Raw genomic sequence first — 15429 nt, forward strand, 5'->3', positions numbered from 1 at the left:
AAAAAAAATTAACAGGGTTGAAAGTTTTTGCAATTTAATTTGACATTACAAGTGAAACTACAAGGTGCTTCTTAGAGAATGTAATGCAGATATTTCTATAAATATCTATTTTGTAACTTTAAACAAAACTTCAGTGATATAAAAGAGAAGACTCTTGTTTTTCCCTGAAAAAGTTCAATTCTTGAAAGAATTTATAGAATAGTTAATTGCTGTTGAAAAAGAAACCTTCATAGGGTTGTGATGCATTTTTATAGACATATGCATATGAGACACAAATGAAAACTGTTTTGTAGAATGACTCTTAGATCTTATTCTTTTTTTCTGCATTTTTTCTTTATTAATATTTCATTTCAAATGAAGTTTTGACCAGAATGCTCACTTTACTGTAAATTGGTTTCTCCTATAAAGATGATTCCAATTGGGTGCAAGTCCCCACTTTTAAAGCATGTTGTGTAATTTAGGCATTACGTTTATATGATTTTTCAAGACAACCTGGACGAATTAGATCTGTCTTTAAATGTAAATTTTCGTCATGACGAGTTTAATAAAGTAATTTTTGCCACAACAAATAGTATGAGATGTTTTGGTTGTGGTGAAACAGGGCATCTTATCCGTGCTTGTCCAGGCAAATTGAATAAACCTGATAAAAATCCTCCACCGGTTGATGGTGAGAAAAATGACTAAGTACGTGATGGTGAAATGCACGAATGTTACCGCTGCCTTTTCTACTGATAGCCTACTGAGCTGCCTGCAACAAGTATGGCTCAAAAATCGATCAGTACCAATAGAAGACGCTGAAAGAGTAATAGATGTTATGCCGGCAGATAAGACTACTGAAGGGGAGAGTGTGGAGAGTGTAGGTGCACTGCCACCGAGGCGGGGAAAAATAAAGCATCCACAATGGTGATCAGTCAGCAGGTCAGGTGGACGAGTCACGAAACAGCGACGGCCCAGCCGCAGCTGTTGAGCAACTTTCAGCCAGTATAGAGGTGAATCAGCATTCTGTGATTGATTCAGATAGTGCTTTCAAAACTCCTCAAAAGAGAAGACTAAAGCAACGTCATATTGGTAAACAGGCGAAAAGAATGGATAATTGTGACTTGAGTCAGACTGACATGTCAAAGTGATTTCTATGAATGTAGCGTTTCATGTAGTTTACAGTGTGGATTCCCCAGCCGGTCTGACAGTGTGGAGGATAAAAAGTCCTTTCTTAAAGTGACAAAAAATGCGAGAAAAGTTTGTGTTGAAGAATATTTCACTGATGTGTTACAGTTTATTGAAAAAGCAAAGGCTTTTATGAGTGATGGAAGTTTCATTAACCAGGAAGTGTAAGAAAATTCGGTAATGCTTTAGACCGGAAACTGCGTAATTAAGACGAATTTACAGTTCGGTAATTATAGTGTAGGCCTACCTATAAAGTACAACATGTAAGTATAAGGGAATAACATGTAAAGTTTGGGAAATAAAGGGGTTACAACCAGGAGAATTAAAAAAAATATATTTATACTGTTTGTATTATAGAACTAAGGGGTAGCCTACTTATTCTACTATTATGATACAACAATCTTTCATTTGGGAGCAATTTAGCGAGAACATACACTGCGTACCTTTTTGTAATAATGGTGTACCAATACATATTGTATCCTCCTCAGACCCCGTGTCCACATACGTGGACATCACATTTTTGGCTGTGTGCAGCATAATACTGTAACTGGAAAAGCAATAAAGCTGTGTAACTGGAACATGTTTTTCACAAACACGGACACTTACACTGCCATCTGGTGGTGTCAGGAGAAAAAAAACATAAATAATGTCAAGATGGCGGAGAACACAGGCGAAATGTCACGCAGCCACATTAGACCAAAACGTCCGCAAGGTAAAAAATGTAATAACATTTCATTGTTGATTCTTGTTAAGTTATGCATAATAGTGTTGTATGATTAAAATGGCATGCACATTTGACAAACTTTTGTAACAGGAAAGATTTACTAGGCTGCTAAACTTGATGTCCACATATGTGGACAATGGGACTTAACTTCGATGAAACTGTATAAGAATGTTAGCAAAAAAAATGAAAATTTGTAGTTGCACTTGTACTTCACTCAAGATCGCGCGCGCAGACACACACGCACACACACTCTCTCTCTCTTGCTCACTCGCGATCGCGCGCGCACACTCACACTCACACACACACACACACTTGCTCACTCACTCGCGCACAGACACACACACACTCTCTCTCTTGCTCACTCGCGATCGCGCGCACACACACACACACACACACACACTTGCTCACTGCGATCGAGCGCACACACACACACTTGCTCACTGCGATCGAGCGCGCGCGCGCACACACACACACACACACTCTTGTTCACTGTGATCAAGCGCACACACACACACACACACACACACACACTCTTGCTCACTCGCGATCGCGATCGCGCGCGCACACACACACGCACACACACACACACATATAAAAATAACATTCCTAGTTTGGAAAAGTTTATGTTTTGGAGTGTTACAAAAAAGAAAGCAAATTTTCAATTTTTTTTGGATATGTTTTTTATTTGGATATACATTTTGTTTTTACATATCAATGTTCAGAAGTGGTGATCGGTTGACAGCTCCGCCCCTCTCTTTACCCAAGTGTCCAAGATATACGGCCAGTGGCCAGATGAAATGTCCACAAAGTCGATCATCGACATCCGGCCTAGGGTGTCCAGGTGCCACGTGCACTGATGGACACCCTTATGCTTGAACATGGTGTTCGTTATGGACAAGCTGTAACTAGCCCGCTCGGGTTCAGATCAGAGGGGCCGTTCCTCCTAATCACGCCCCTCTAGGTGTCACTGTCGCTGCCCACGTGGGCGTTGAAGTCCCCCAGTAAAACGACGGAGTCCCCAGTCGGAGCTCTTTCCAGCACCCCTCCAGGGTCCAGGGATCGGGTTGTCGAGGCTCCTGCCTTCAACTGCCGTCCGATCCTCTAAGCACCGGCCCCTTACAGTCCCTCCTACGGGTGGTGAGCCCACGGGAGGGCGGCCCTACGTCGCTTCTTCGGGCTGAGCCCGGCCGGACCCCATGGGGGGAGACCCGGCCACCAGGCGCTCTCATACGAGCCCCAACCCTGGGCCTGGCTCCAGGGTGGGGCCCTGGATAAATTTTCGGATCCAACTCACCTGGGCTGAGCTGTGGGTCATGACCGAAAGGACAAGATCCTGGATACAGGCGGCCAAAATGAGCTTTCTCCGCAGGGTGGCTGGGCGATCCCTTAGAGATAGGGTGAGGAGCTCGGTCACTCCGGAGGAGCTCAGAGTAGAGCCGCTGCTCTTCCACATCGAGAGGGGTCAGCTGAGGTGGCTCGGGCATCTGTTCCGGATGCCTCCTGGACGCCTTACGGGGAAGGTGTTCCGGGTGCGTCCCACCGGGAAGAGACCCTGGGGAAGACCTAGGACACGCTGGAGGGACTATGTCTCCCAGCTGGCCAGGGAACGCCTCAGTGTCCCCCCGGAAGAGCCGGACAAAGTGTCTAGAGAGAGGGAAGTCTGGGCATCTCTGCTTAGACTGCTGCCCCCGTGACCCGGCCCCGGATAAGCGGAAATTGTATGTATGTATGTTCAGAAGTTATACAAGAGTAACAACGAAAAATGTTCAGGCACAGGCTGTAAATAAAAGAGATTTGCACTTTGTTACACAATGGTGTATTGATTTTTTTCTGTGAATTCAGACCCAGTGTCCACATATGTGGACATAATTTTTTTCAAAAAGTGCTTCATGTTCAAAGATAATATCTGGCTATTATATGTATTGGTCCCTCCTAACCCCAAAAAGCTAGAAGAAATCTAAAATGCAAGCCAAACCAAAGCTCGGGTCTGAGGAGGGTATAGGCTTTTTTTAAATTACAGGGTACATATTTATAGGTTTTTTTTTGTTTGTTTTGTTTTTTTTAAGCAAAAGTGCAGATGTTTAAGGGGCTGTTTACACCTGGCCACTTCATGCGTTTTCTGTGATCGGATAGCAATCCGATCGTGAAAAGACCAGGTGTAAATGCATATGTAAATTTTACTTCTCTCAAAAATGCTCAAAATAAACGTGTGAGAGCATGTTATAGGCTATTTGTAATAGCAAGATATGACGACGCTACTGTCTGCTACACGCATCAGACGAGCAGCTAAGCATCTATTCATCAAGCCAACATGCGTACACTATCGTAAATCAAAGTGAAAGTAAGCCGCAGACGCTTGACACACAATCATCTTCATTAAAAGTAAAGAACCGAAATGATCTTACCAGGGCTGTTGGGGCTCTCTCTTATTGCGGTCTTTGATTTAGAAATTTTAGCTGATGATCAATAAAATTCAGCTCATATCTGTTGCTTTTGGTGATGTGCACGGGAATTGAAGATCGGATCCGTTTTGCAAAAACACATTTATGAGACCAGGTGTAAATGGAATCGTTTTGATAAATCAGATAGCTATCCGATCTGAGAAAATGCATGAAGTGGCTAGGTGTAAACGGCCCCTATGTTTGGGCTTACATGTTTCAAGGCAAGTAAAGCTTAAACTATTGCAAATTTTTTTAAATACTGGGAAATATACTCATGTTCCATGTAATTACAGGGTAAGTGGTGCTTGTTACCCTCTTGTTTCATGTAGTTACAGGGTAAGTGTGACATTCCGGGCCGTAAATTAAAGTGGTGCTTGTTACCCTCTTCTTCCATGTAGTTACAGGGTAAGTACAATAAAGATACATACACACAATCTTATATCACTGACTCTGAAAATTTTATTTTATTTTATTAAATTTAATTAACTATCTTCTAGTCATTGATTAGCATATTCTGGCATGATAATCTATCAATCACATTCCCGGGGGCGGGGTTTATGTAAATGTATAGGTTTGTGATGTCACTAACCCATGAAGAAGCTCATTGTAGAACCAACCAGCCGTTTGTTGTAGTCCTTAAAAAGCTATTTCTGTAAAATAAAATATATATGGCGATAAATCAATAAATGATCAGTAAATGACTTTCGCAAGAGGATAACAGATCTACACGTGATGAAACAGGAACTCGCAAGCTCATTCAAACCCTGCGCATGACATCTCCTCTGCACGCAATACAAGCCCTCGCGCGCGCGCATGATCATTCCCACCGCTCTCGCACTTGATTTTCTCTCGCCTCCTGCTTTTGCTCGCTCGAACACTTTTATTTTTGGCAGTCGAGGGGCGGGACTTACTGTTTTAATAACCTCAAATGTCATTAGTTACTTCCCCTTTTCTGAAAGTCAGTTGTGATTGGACGCCTGTCCAATGACTCGTAATTCAGTTGACTTCAGACATGAGACATCGCTTAATTTGTTTTATTTATATTAATGTGTAATGTGATTTAATGCATTGGTAATATAGAATAAATTCTTACCAGATACTTTATTAACAGAAAGTCTTACTATTGATTGCATTGTGTTGTTAAGAGATATACTGGCAATATTTCTGTTGATTGGTGACCATGAAAGATTTTCCAAGTTACTTGATCAGTTCTCTATTGTAGAGGATGTTCAGAGCATGGCAGCAACACTGAAAAAAAATAAAAATAAAAACAGAAATGGGCATTCCCTTATGAAGAGAAAATATATTTCCCCATATATAAATGATCAATATATTAAAAGATGGTTTAACAGTATATTTGAAAATATACAGAATAATATATTGTGTTAATATGTTACAATATATTGAATAATACATAAGGAATTGCTGCTTTTCATATATTAAAAAATATGTGACAATATATTTACTAATATATGATATTAGTATTATACGAGCGTATGGGACACTCAAAGGGTGCGTTAAGCACAAGTAGAAATGGTGGTGGGAGTTTCCGGTTAGAGAAACTGGAGCAAGAGAGAGAGAGTCCCAGCAGAAGGGTAAAGGGTTTTATTTGGATTATTTCAGCATGTATGAAGTATTACAGGCATTTGCCCATAGGTATGTGTGGTCTACAGTGAACAGAGAAAACAAAATACAATATAAGTTTGCTAGTATAAACAGTATAACCGATAGAAAGAATAGTCACTGTACAAAACAGAAGTAATAGTAAATCAGGTTAGCATTACTTTGGTAAAGTGTATTTAATTATTTAGAATCTAAATATATAGCATAAATTATTTGCTTACATATCTGAATTATACTGTAGAACATAAACCACTGAACAGTAACAAAACAGTTTCAATATGACTTTACATGAATTTAGATAGCATGCAATTCACACAGAAATATAATTATTCAAATTACTAGTTGAACTACTTCATTGCACAGATGACAGTAACTGAATACACATAATATTAAAGTTCGAACAGCATAGAATGTAAAACAAATAACTTATTTCTTAATCTATCACAAACATGCAGCAGTCAGCTTTGTGTAAGAGAGCAAGTCAGCCTCTCCACCTATGTATTATGGACTGCCCTCTGATATTAGTTCAGACATGCCCCGACTTGTCCATGCCCGCACCAACAAAGTCACATACATAAAGATACCTCCAGGGGGCATTGTTGGGCTTTCGTACAAGTATAAAAGGTATTGTGGCTTGTGCTCATATTCAGTCATTCTGCAGTAAGCTGCTTTATACTGTCGATGCGATGGGGGTTTTATTTTCAGTCTTCATATTTCCAAATTCTAATTGCAGCTTTCTAATACATGACAGCTAAAAACTCCCCATCACATACAGAATCTCACGGAAGACCTCTAAATAAGCACATTATTAGATCTTATTTACTTCCGCATTAAATTTAGGGTAACTGAAAACAACTCTGCTAAAGTGAAGTGATGTGACCTTTGCTCATATAGAGTTCAGCTGTCCTTCAATGAGCATATGATGGGGAGTTTTCAATTTCCAACTTTATCTTCTAATAGCAGCTTTATTAGAATGCAGGTAAGTGAATATATGAAAAGCAGCAATTCCTTATGTATTATTCAATATATTGTAACATATTAACACAATATATTATTCTGTATATTTTCATTTTGTTAAACCATCTTTTAATATATTGATCATTCATATATGGGGAAATATATTTTCTTTTCATAAGGGAATGCCAATTTCTGAAACAAGCAAATAATCCTCTTGAAACCTGGAATAAATATATTTATCTGGTTTCAGAGAGTAAAACTTTGGATTCTGTCCATATGACTCCAGACTCTTCAGTGTTGCTGCCATGCTCTGAACATCCTCTACAATACAGAACTGATCAATTAGTAACTTGGAAAATCTTTCATGGTCACCAATCAACAGAAATATTCCGATATCGCCCTCCACACAAGCCCTCAAACAGCACAGAGAGAGACCCGATGCCTCTGAATGAGAGAGCGAGAATACTAGGGAATGGATCTCTGCTTATAAGGGATGCAGTAAACACTGATGGATCATGGTATCAGTGCAGAGTGAGTGAAAAAACCTGCTATGAGGTGAAGCTGGTGATGAAAGGTGAGTTTTCAATGCAATATTTCTAATCCTTTGACAGACATTGATTAAATTAAAAGATTTTACTTTAAGTTGTGCTATTAGATGTGAGTTGGGTTTTGGGTTAGTCAAAAATATTTCGCTGAAAGTGGAGAAGGGAGGAGTTCCCATATACGTCATAGCTGACATAATGTTGAGTTACCGCCTTGAAAGGGAACATTTACTCTCAATTGCTATCCTGCGGCAAAAAACAAGGGCAATTGCATTTTATTCCATACATGGAATGGCGATTGAGTGCAATCTCAACGCACCAGTAAGTGTTAAGATATTTAGCTAATAAAGGAATTGTGCCAGAAGAATAGTCTAAAAACTTTATTATGTCTGGTCTCTGATCATCTCAGTGAGCTTTCAATATGTTTTACACATATGCAGTAAGATGAATTTATGATTTCCAATGTTTTTATTTTGCATTATTTAACTTTTCAGTATGGGTGAGAAACTTGAGGAAAATCGTGAGCTTAGAATTATAAGGTTCTATCTCCGTTTAGGGTAGTTCTGAGATATTGAGCTTCAAAGCTTTTACATCCCAACTGGCAATGGAGAGATGGAACCTTTTTATTTTATTAATAACTACTAAAAAATTTTTTTTTTACAAAAATAACACCACACAGGCATTAATAAACACCTAATGGATCAGATTATGTCAAAAACTCAATTTCGACCAAAGTGGAGATAGAACCTTATAATTCTAAGCTCACGAAATGCTAGATTTATCTGTCGAAGTGTATACTGCATTGTCATTGACTTAGTTCAAGTGATAAGAGTGTACAGTTAAACAAGTGAAGAAAAAATGCATTAATTCAGATTGGCCACAAGATTTCATCTAATCTGCATATCTTTCAGATAAAGGAGTATAAGTCTCGCGTAACTGAGATGGAGGCCAGTCATGTTCCTCCACTGGCGTGTCTCAGCTGGAGAGCAAAATCCAGGAACTTGAGGAGCGACTGGGCACAGAGGAGAGGTAAACAAAGGACCTAATGAACAGAAGTTCTAAAACCACTATCATGAAGTGGCTGAAACAATTACATTACCCACAAAGCACTACAGAATGCTTGAGAACAGTACTCCTCTTTAATCAATCTACACTGCTAGAATACACTAGCCTGACGTCGTCATACTCAGATTCTAGTCAGAATGTGAGTCTGATACTGCTCCATTGGGCTTTCATTATGGGGCGTGTTTCAACCGAACCAGGAAGGAAAATGCCTCTGCACTCAATTGGATAGACCTATAACCAATCAGAGCAACGGAGTAAGTGACGTAGGTTTTTCATTCATGTTTCCGATCGACAAATGCCTTGATCGTGGTTCTCTGTTCTTCTTTTAAAATCAATGCGCTATCGATATCTTCTATAACAGAAGCGATGGCGGAATCTACACATAATGTTTTATAAACAAAGTTCGAGAGGAGCACGTTCAAATAATCAATCCAATCAACTTGCCATCAAACAATGACCGTCTGGTCTACACTATCAGCATAAGAGGAAGCATATATTTATTCACTCTGTCAACTCACCTAACATTCCTTGAGAGTTTTCAGCATCCCTCCACTCACTCTCGGCTTGTTCTTTCACAGCCAGGAATACGGGGGGAGCACTTTGGGTTCGGGCCGAATACCGAGCCCGGAGCCTCTCCTCGGACAGCATACCAAATATGCATTTATTCTATCTGACTTATTTGTAAGTGTGAACTCGTCAAATAACAATTCTCCAGCGGCAGTCATCTCTGTGTTGTAAACGAATTCAACCCAAGCGCTCGTTGGTGACGTGGATGATTACGTTACATTGCTCATCTGTCCATCATCGTATAAAGCCCGCCCTGACAATTTGATTGGTCCGAACAATTTTTGTTCGGGCATAATAGCTCCTCAACGGAACGAGTCCAGACCGAACTTCCCGACCGAAAAATGTTGTGGGCGGGGCTAAGTTCGGCTGGCATCCAGGCTAAGAATACACAGAAAAATTCACAATCCGCAGATATTTTTATATATATATTTTTACTTTAAGTTAATTCTTTGAATAAAATTTGACTACATTATGTAAATTACATTATTGGAATGGTCAGGAGGTTTATTTGTTACTTGGTCAGATTTTAATTTGCCCTGCCAATATTTTTACTGGCATTTGTTTACAAAAACAACTTTTTGTATATGCACCAGAAAAAAAAAAAATTTGCCACAACAAAAGCCTAGTTGCCACATTTTGTAAGAGTTGAAAGCGATTCAACAGAACACAAGGAAGCCCCAGATACAATGAATTACAATAGTCCAACCTTGAAAATATGAACGCCTGTATAACCTGCTTCAAATCATTAAAAGACGAAAAGGGTTTAATTTTTGCAATGTGCCTTAAATGAAAGAACCCAGCCTTCACCACTGAATTTACTTATCAAATTTAAGCTCTGAATCAAAGATAACTCCCAGATTCCTTGCTTGTTCATGTAGGCTACATTAGAGGCAAGAGGGCCTAAACAATCAAATTTGTGTGTGGGTGACCTAATTGAGCCAAACCCTAGGCATTCTCTCAGCCAGAGACCTGCACAATATAAAACAAAAAATTGCATATTTTGAACACCCGGTAGAAAATATATACATCAATAATTAATTGGGTTGTGATTTTGAGGAGCAGTTGGTCCAAATAAAGTGTGTACAGTCCCATCTTTAATGATTAAGCGGTTTTGTAAATACTACTTAGATTTCACAGAGATGTGAGAAGCAATAGTCAAAAGGTTAAATGCGATCGTTGCTGTGGAAATTTTAACCACTGACTCTTCGGAAGTGTTTACAAAGAGAATTGGCTTTTGCAGAGTAGAAAACAGTGTCTTCTTGACATGTACTCAATGCGAACGAGCTACAGTGCCGCGGACAGCCACTGAAGACCGTTGGTGGGCATTATGCAAATTTGTTACATTGTTACGCATGTAAGTTACTGAAGTAAGACTGGGATTACTGATGACTTGTTTCTGCAATTCAGAATCGATTCTTTTTTTTTTGAGAGAGAGAGAGATAACTTCATTCATCGTGCACTTTGATCTTTAAAACTTTGCAGACCCTTTACATTGACAAACAGCTATAGTACACACTGCATGAAAAAGTAATATCTGAAAAAGCACAATGGGGCACTTTAACAGACACTGTCAATATATTGGTAAATTAATCAACCGCATTTCATTTTGTGATTGCAGAATTTAAGAACTGTATGTTCTTTAACAAAAAAACAAAACAATATTGAGGGTAAAAAACAAAAACAAATTTAGTTTACATCTTAATTGTATGTTTTTTTTGTTTTTGTTTTTAGCAAGTTAGTTATGTTAGATTTATTTTAACAATAGTATTCATATTAATTAAATTAATAATCAATATATAAATGTAAATACTTTTCATTCTGTGGCCTGCTTGGAAGTTTGCTGAGGCCCCCTATAGTGGGCCCTGGACCCCTGTATGAGAATCACTGTTCTAAATAATAGTAAATAATAATAATAAAAAATAATAAAATAATTCAACCTAAAAATAAAAAATAAAAGTATGTATAATAAAAAATGGGTAACACTTTATTTAACAGTGTCCTTGTTACATTTGTTACATGTAGCCTACTTACCATAGTAATAGCAATAAATTATGCATAATTACATGTACTGTAACTAACCCTCAACCAAACCCTAGTCCTACCCTAACCCTATAGTAAGTACATGTAGTTGCTTAATATTACTCAGTACTTAAATATATAATTACACTGTAACAATGACACCTTAAAATAAAGTGTAACCAAAACGTTTATAGTATGTTATACCATAGGATACTACTGTCAAATTGCCTTATTTCATTCTCAGGAGGAAGATCCAGCAGGCCCGGCAGTCAGCTCTGGAGTCTTCAGTGCTCAGCTCTGAGGATGATGATGATGATGATGGATTGTTTGATCATTCCAGCATAACCTCCATCCTCACCGAGAGCAATTTACAGACCAGTTCCTGCTGAAGCTGAGAGAGGAATCTGTGGAATGGGGCGTGAATGGGAGCTGCCTGTTGATACAGTACATACAATAAAAAGGATTGGCGCTCCATTCCTGGACACAGAGTAACTTCAGTCTTGCTCTAAAATAAATGATAGATACTGAAACTCCAGTCTTCTGGTTTCCACCCTTAAGCATTCTGTAACAATGAGGCAGGAATGAAGCGGAGAGAATCCACATGCAAGCACGACTTTAATAAGACAAACAGGTAATCCAGGGCAAACAACGGAACTCAGGACAGGAACATGAAATAGCAACAAGCAACAGCTACAACGACCGACAAACAACAACTGAAGCACAGAGGTTTAAATACACAGGCAAACAAGCTAAACAAGATAACAAGGGGGCGGGGCTAATTAGAAACACCTGGAGAGACTAATAAACAAGAAAAACTACAAAGGACTATAAAACATGGCACAGAACAGGAAATAACAAAAGTCCACACAAGACAGGAATCATGACATAGCCCCCCACTTAAGAAGCGGATTCAAGACGCTCCTCAGGACAACAGTCCAGGAGGGTGGTGGAGCGGAAGCGGACCCGGAGGCGGGATGGAGGGCCAGGCCCGTGAAGCGGAAGAGGGCCTGGAGACTGCGGTAGGATGGGAGGCCAGGGCGGCGCGGCCTCCATGGTCCTATCAAGGGACACACTTTTTGAGACACCTGACATTTTATCTGTTAGTGAGTCTAATAGATTTCAGTCATGGCTTTATTCATCTAGATCTCAGTTCCACCTTAGAGACCGTTTTGAAAGAAAAGCTTTAATGATCCCTTTAAGTTTCGTGTAAAAAAGGTATTTTAGATGACATCATAATCACATAGTAAGCCATTAGAAACTGAATTAAGAATATAAGACAATGTGAGACATTGTGTTTTATTATTATTAGGGATAAATAGAAGAAACAAGAATCTTACTTTTGTTTAAAGGGAATGAATACATATAGATGGAAGGAAACATGATTGAATTTTGTTTTAAGGGCCCAGAGACCGAAATGAAGATTTCATTAGGTGTATGTTAAGAGAGACTGATGGGAGATATCAGGGTATTAGTAGACGGGAAAGGAACACATCAGTGAACATTTTTCCAAAAATGCCAGTTAGCACAGGGTAGTCATGTGAATGAAAGAAAAATGCATAAAAAGTAAATGTTTGTCATTAATAGTGTAGTATAAAAAAATAAAAATAAAAAAAGGTGTAATATGTTATTCTCTGCTTAGACTCTAGCTCTTTATAATATACTTATTCTTTCTTTGTTTACAGAATGAAAAAAGGCAAATAAGTTATATAGGTACGAGTGTATCAGCACTACACAGATGCATCACTGATGCCAAAATACAATTTATAACAACAATATAAATCAACAAAAATATTTACATTTCAGCTCTTCCATTTACAAACATTTCTATACAAACAATGAACTTGAATGAGCTTCAAGTGCAAATGTCATTTAGCAATATATAAGCAGAGCCTTTCTAAAGCAATTGTACTGTAAACTTATTTTATACAACCACTAAAGCACAGCCATTTTTATTATTTTCACCAAAATTGTTAATTTTTAATTGACAGGCAAAAAAAACAAACAAGATCAGTGTTTATGTTTTTGCATCAAGCATAATGGAACAATGACATTTATTAATTTTGTTTGTTCTTTGTTTACCAGCACATGATATACTGTTGTTAACTTCAGTTCAGTGTATAATATTGACTCAGATTTATTTAAAGTAAATGAATAACGGATATTTCCTAACGTTCATACAGTAGTTGTAGTAGTGGACATTATCTTTGGCATTTCTTGATACCAAGCTGCCTTTTCTCATCTACTGTACTTCATCTATGCGCACCACGTCTGATTCACATGAATGGAAAACCACTACAATGCCTTGTATATCTAATAATAATATTAGATTAATAATATTAATATTCTAATAATAATATTTGGTATATATTTGTAATAGAATTTGCATCAAGCACTGATCAAATCGAAGGTTTGTATTTTTCTGGAAGCAAAATCTTTTCTATCAAAAATAAATTCAGTACTTTAATATTTCCTCTCCATTGTATTTTTTTATTTTATTTTTTATTGGTGTGCTCTGTGCTCAGTTGTACTTGTATTTTGTACATGCTAATGCATGTCATAGATGTAAGGTACAATTGAGCGTCAGATACTGGATTTTCTAAATGTCTTTGTCCTTATCCACCTTATTTTTAATGTAAGAGAGTGCAGGGCCATTTGCAAATAGAATTTGGCTGGCTTTCAGTGTCATCCATTTCCATTTATTTTACCGGCACAAAAAAATGTCTATTGTTCTGCTTTGTATCGCAAACTGGTATTAGTTATCATGTTATCATAATCATAAACATAAACAATGGTTTGTAGTGCATATAGTTACCTCCACGTTGCAAAATTATATTGTATCCAAGTGGTAATACTGCTACTGGTCTTCCTGGCGCTACGTCTTGATGATGATGCTATGGGGAACACCATCAGCATGACTGGTGTCTGAGGCATGTGGACACACACACCAATGTTCAATGGCGGATAGTAGTCCATGCAGCCACATGCACCCGTGAATATTAAAAAGGAGCCTGAGTTTTGTCTGTAGGAGACGTGCAGGCAACCCTGAGGCATGGCAGTGAGATGCAGTGACCTGTTCCCCTTCTCAGAGAACCTGGTTGCATATGCAACCTGAGATGTTCCCTTTCAAAAGAATGGCTGCATCATAGTTGCATAGTGGTACTATCTCCTTCTAGCCAGTATGTACAGGCCTTTGGGCAAAACCTTATTCCCTGTCTCTGTGGGACAGGCCTCATCCTAAAACCCAGAGCAGAGCTGTAAGGGGGATAAACAACATAGCCTTGGCTATTGTCCGGTATCCATTGCTAGTGCCTCTGCAATATTATCTCAGAGGCTCTTAGAGAGCAGCCTACTGAAGGGAGCATACAAGGTCCTAAAAACCTCACTAATCAGTATGTCCACCTGAGCATTCTGAGAAAGACCACAGACCAGGAGTAGACAGCTACTTGTTTCTCTATAATGCAGTCCACCTCTACTCTTCCCCAGCTACAACCTTCAGTATTGCTACCCGTCCAATTTCTTGAAAATCATTTGTTACACATCCAAAAAAGTATGTATCCATGTTCTACGACTCTGTGTCAGTGTTTCGCAACAATGTCAGGCCCTGTCCCAAATGGCACACTAAACACTCAGCAAAAGTGCGCATTGAGGGTGTATATTGACCGCAAAGAGGGTCCTCGCGAGCACCCTTCTGAAACCTAAAATGACAAATGGGACACCCTACGGTCTCATGGACTTAACGCACGCGGCAGCCATTTTTTAAGTCCACAAGACCGAAAGTGCATATGAAGTGTGCCATTTGGGACAGGGCCTCAGTGGCACATGCCAATAAAGACTGGATGTGCCACCGGATGTGTCACTAAGCATAGCGACAGGGACCATTGGCTTCTGTGCGTCAGGTGCCATGTCACTTAATGTTAAAACCTCTACTGGAGATTTCTCTGCAGTTGTTTTACGATAAAAAAATGAATATCTGCTGAATATCCATTCACGCCATTCTACAGGCAAGCATATACCATAAGCTATTATCCCCCAAAATGCAGATTCGTCATGTGACAACTTCTTTCGTAAATGAGATTGGGGGAGGCATTAGGAATTTTGATTTTGATTTGATTTACTCATTTATTTACAAAATAACAATTTAAAATGTATTACAATTACTTAATTATTTGCATATTTACTTTTGAGTTGAAAATATTATTCATTACAAATATTTAGTCAAATCTTTCAGTCGCTAGGAGGGGTGGGCTGGCCCCCCAACAAGCTACGCCCATGATCTGGTCTCTTTCTTCCGCATTAAATTTAGAGTAACTGAAAATAGCTTTGCGCA

Source organism: Leuciscus leuciscus, assembly GCF_965113295.1.
Source record: "Leuciscus leuciscus genome assembly, chromosome: 20".
Lineage (NCBI taxonomy): Eukaryota > Metazoa > Chordata > Actinopteri > Cypriniformes > Leuciscidae > Leuciscus > Leuciscus leuciscus.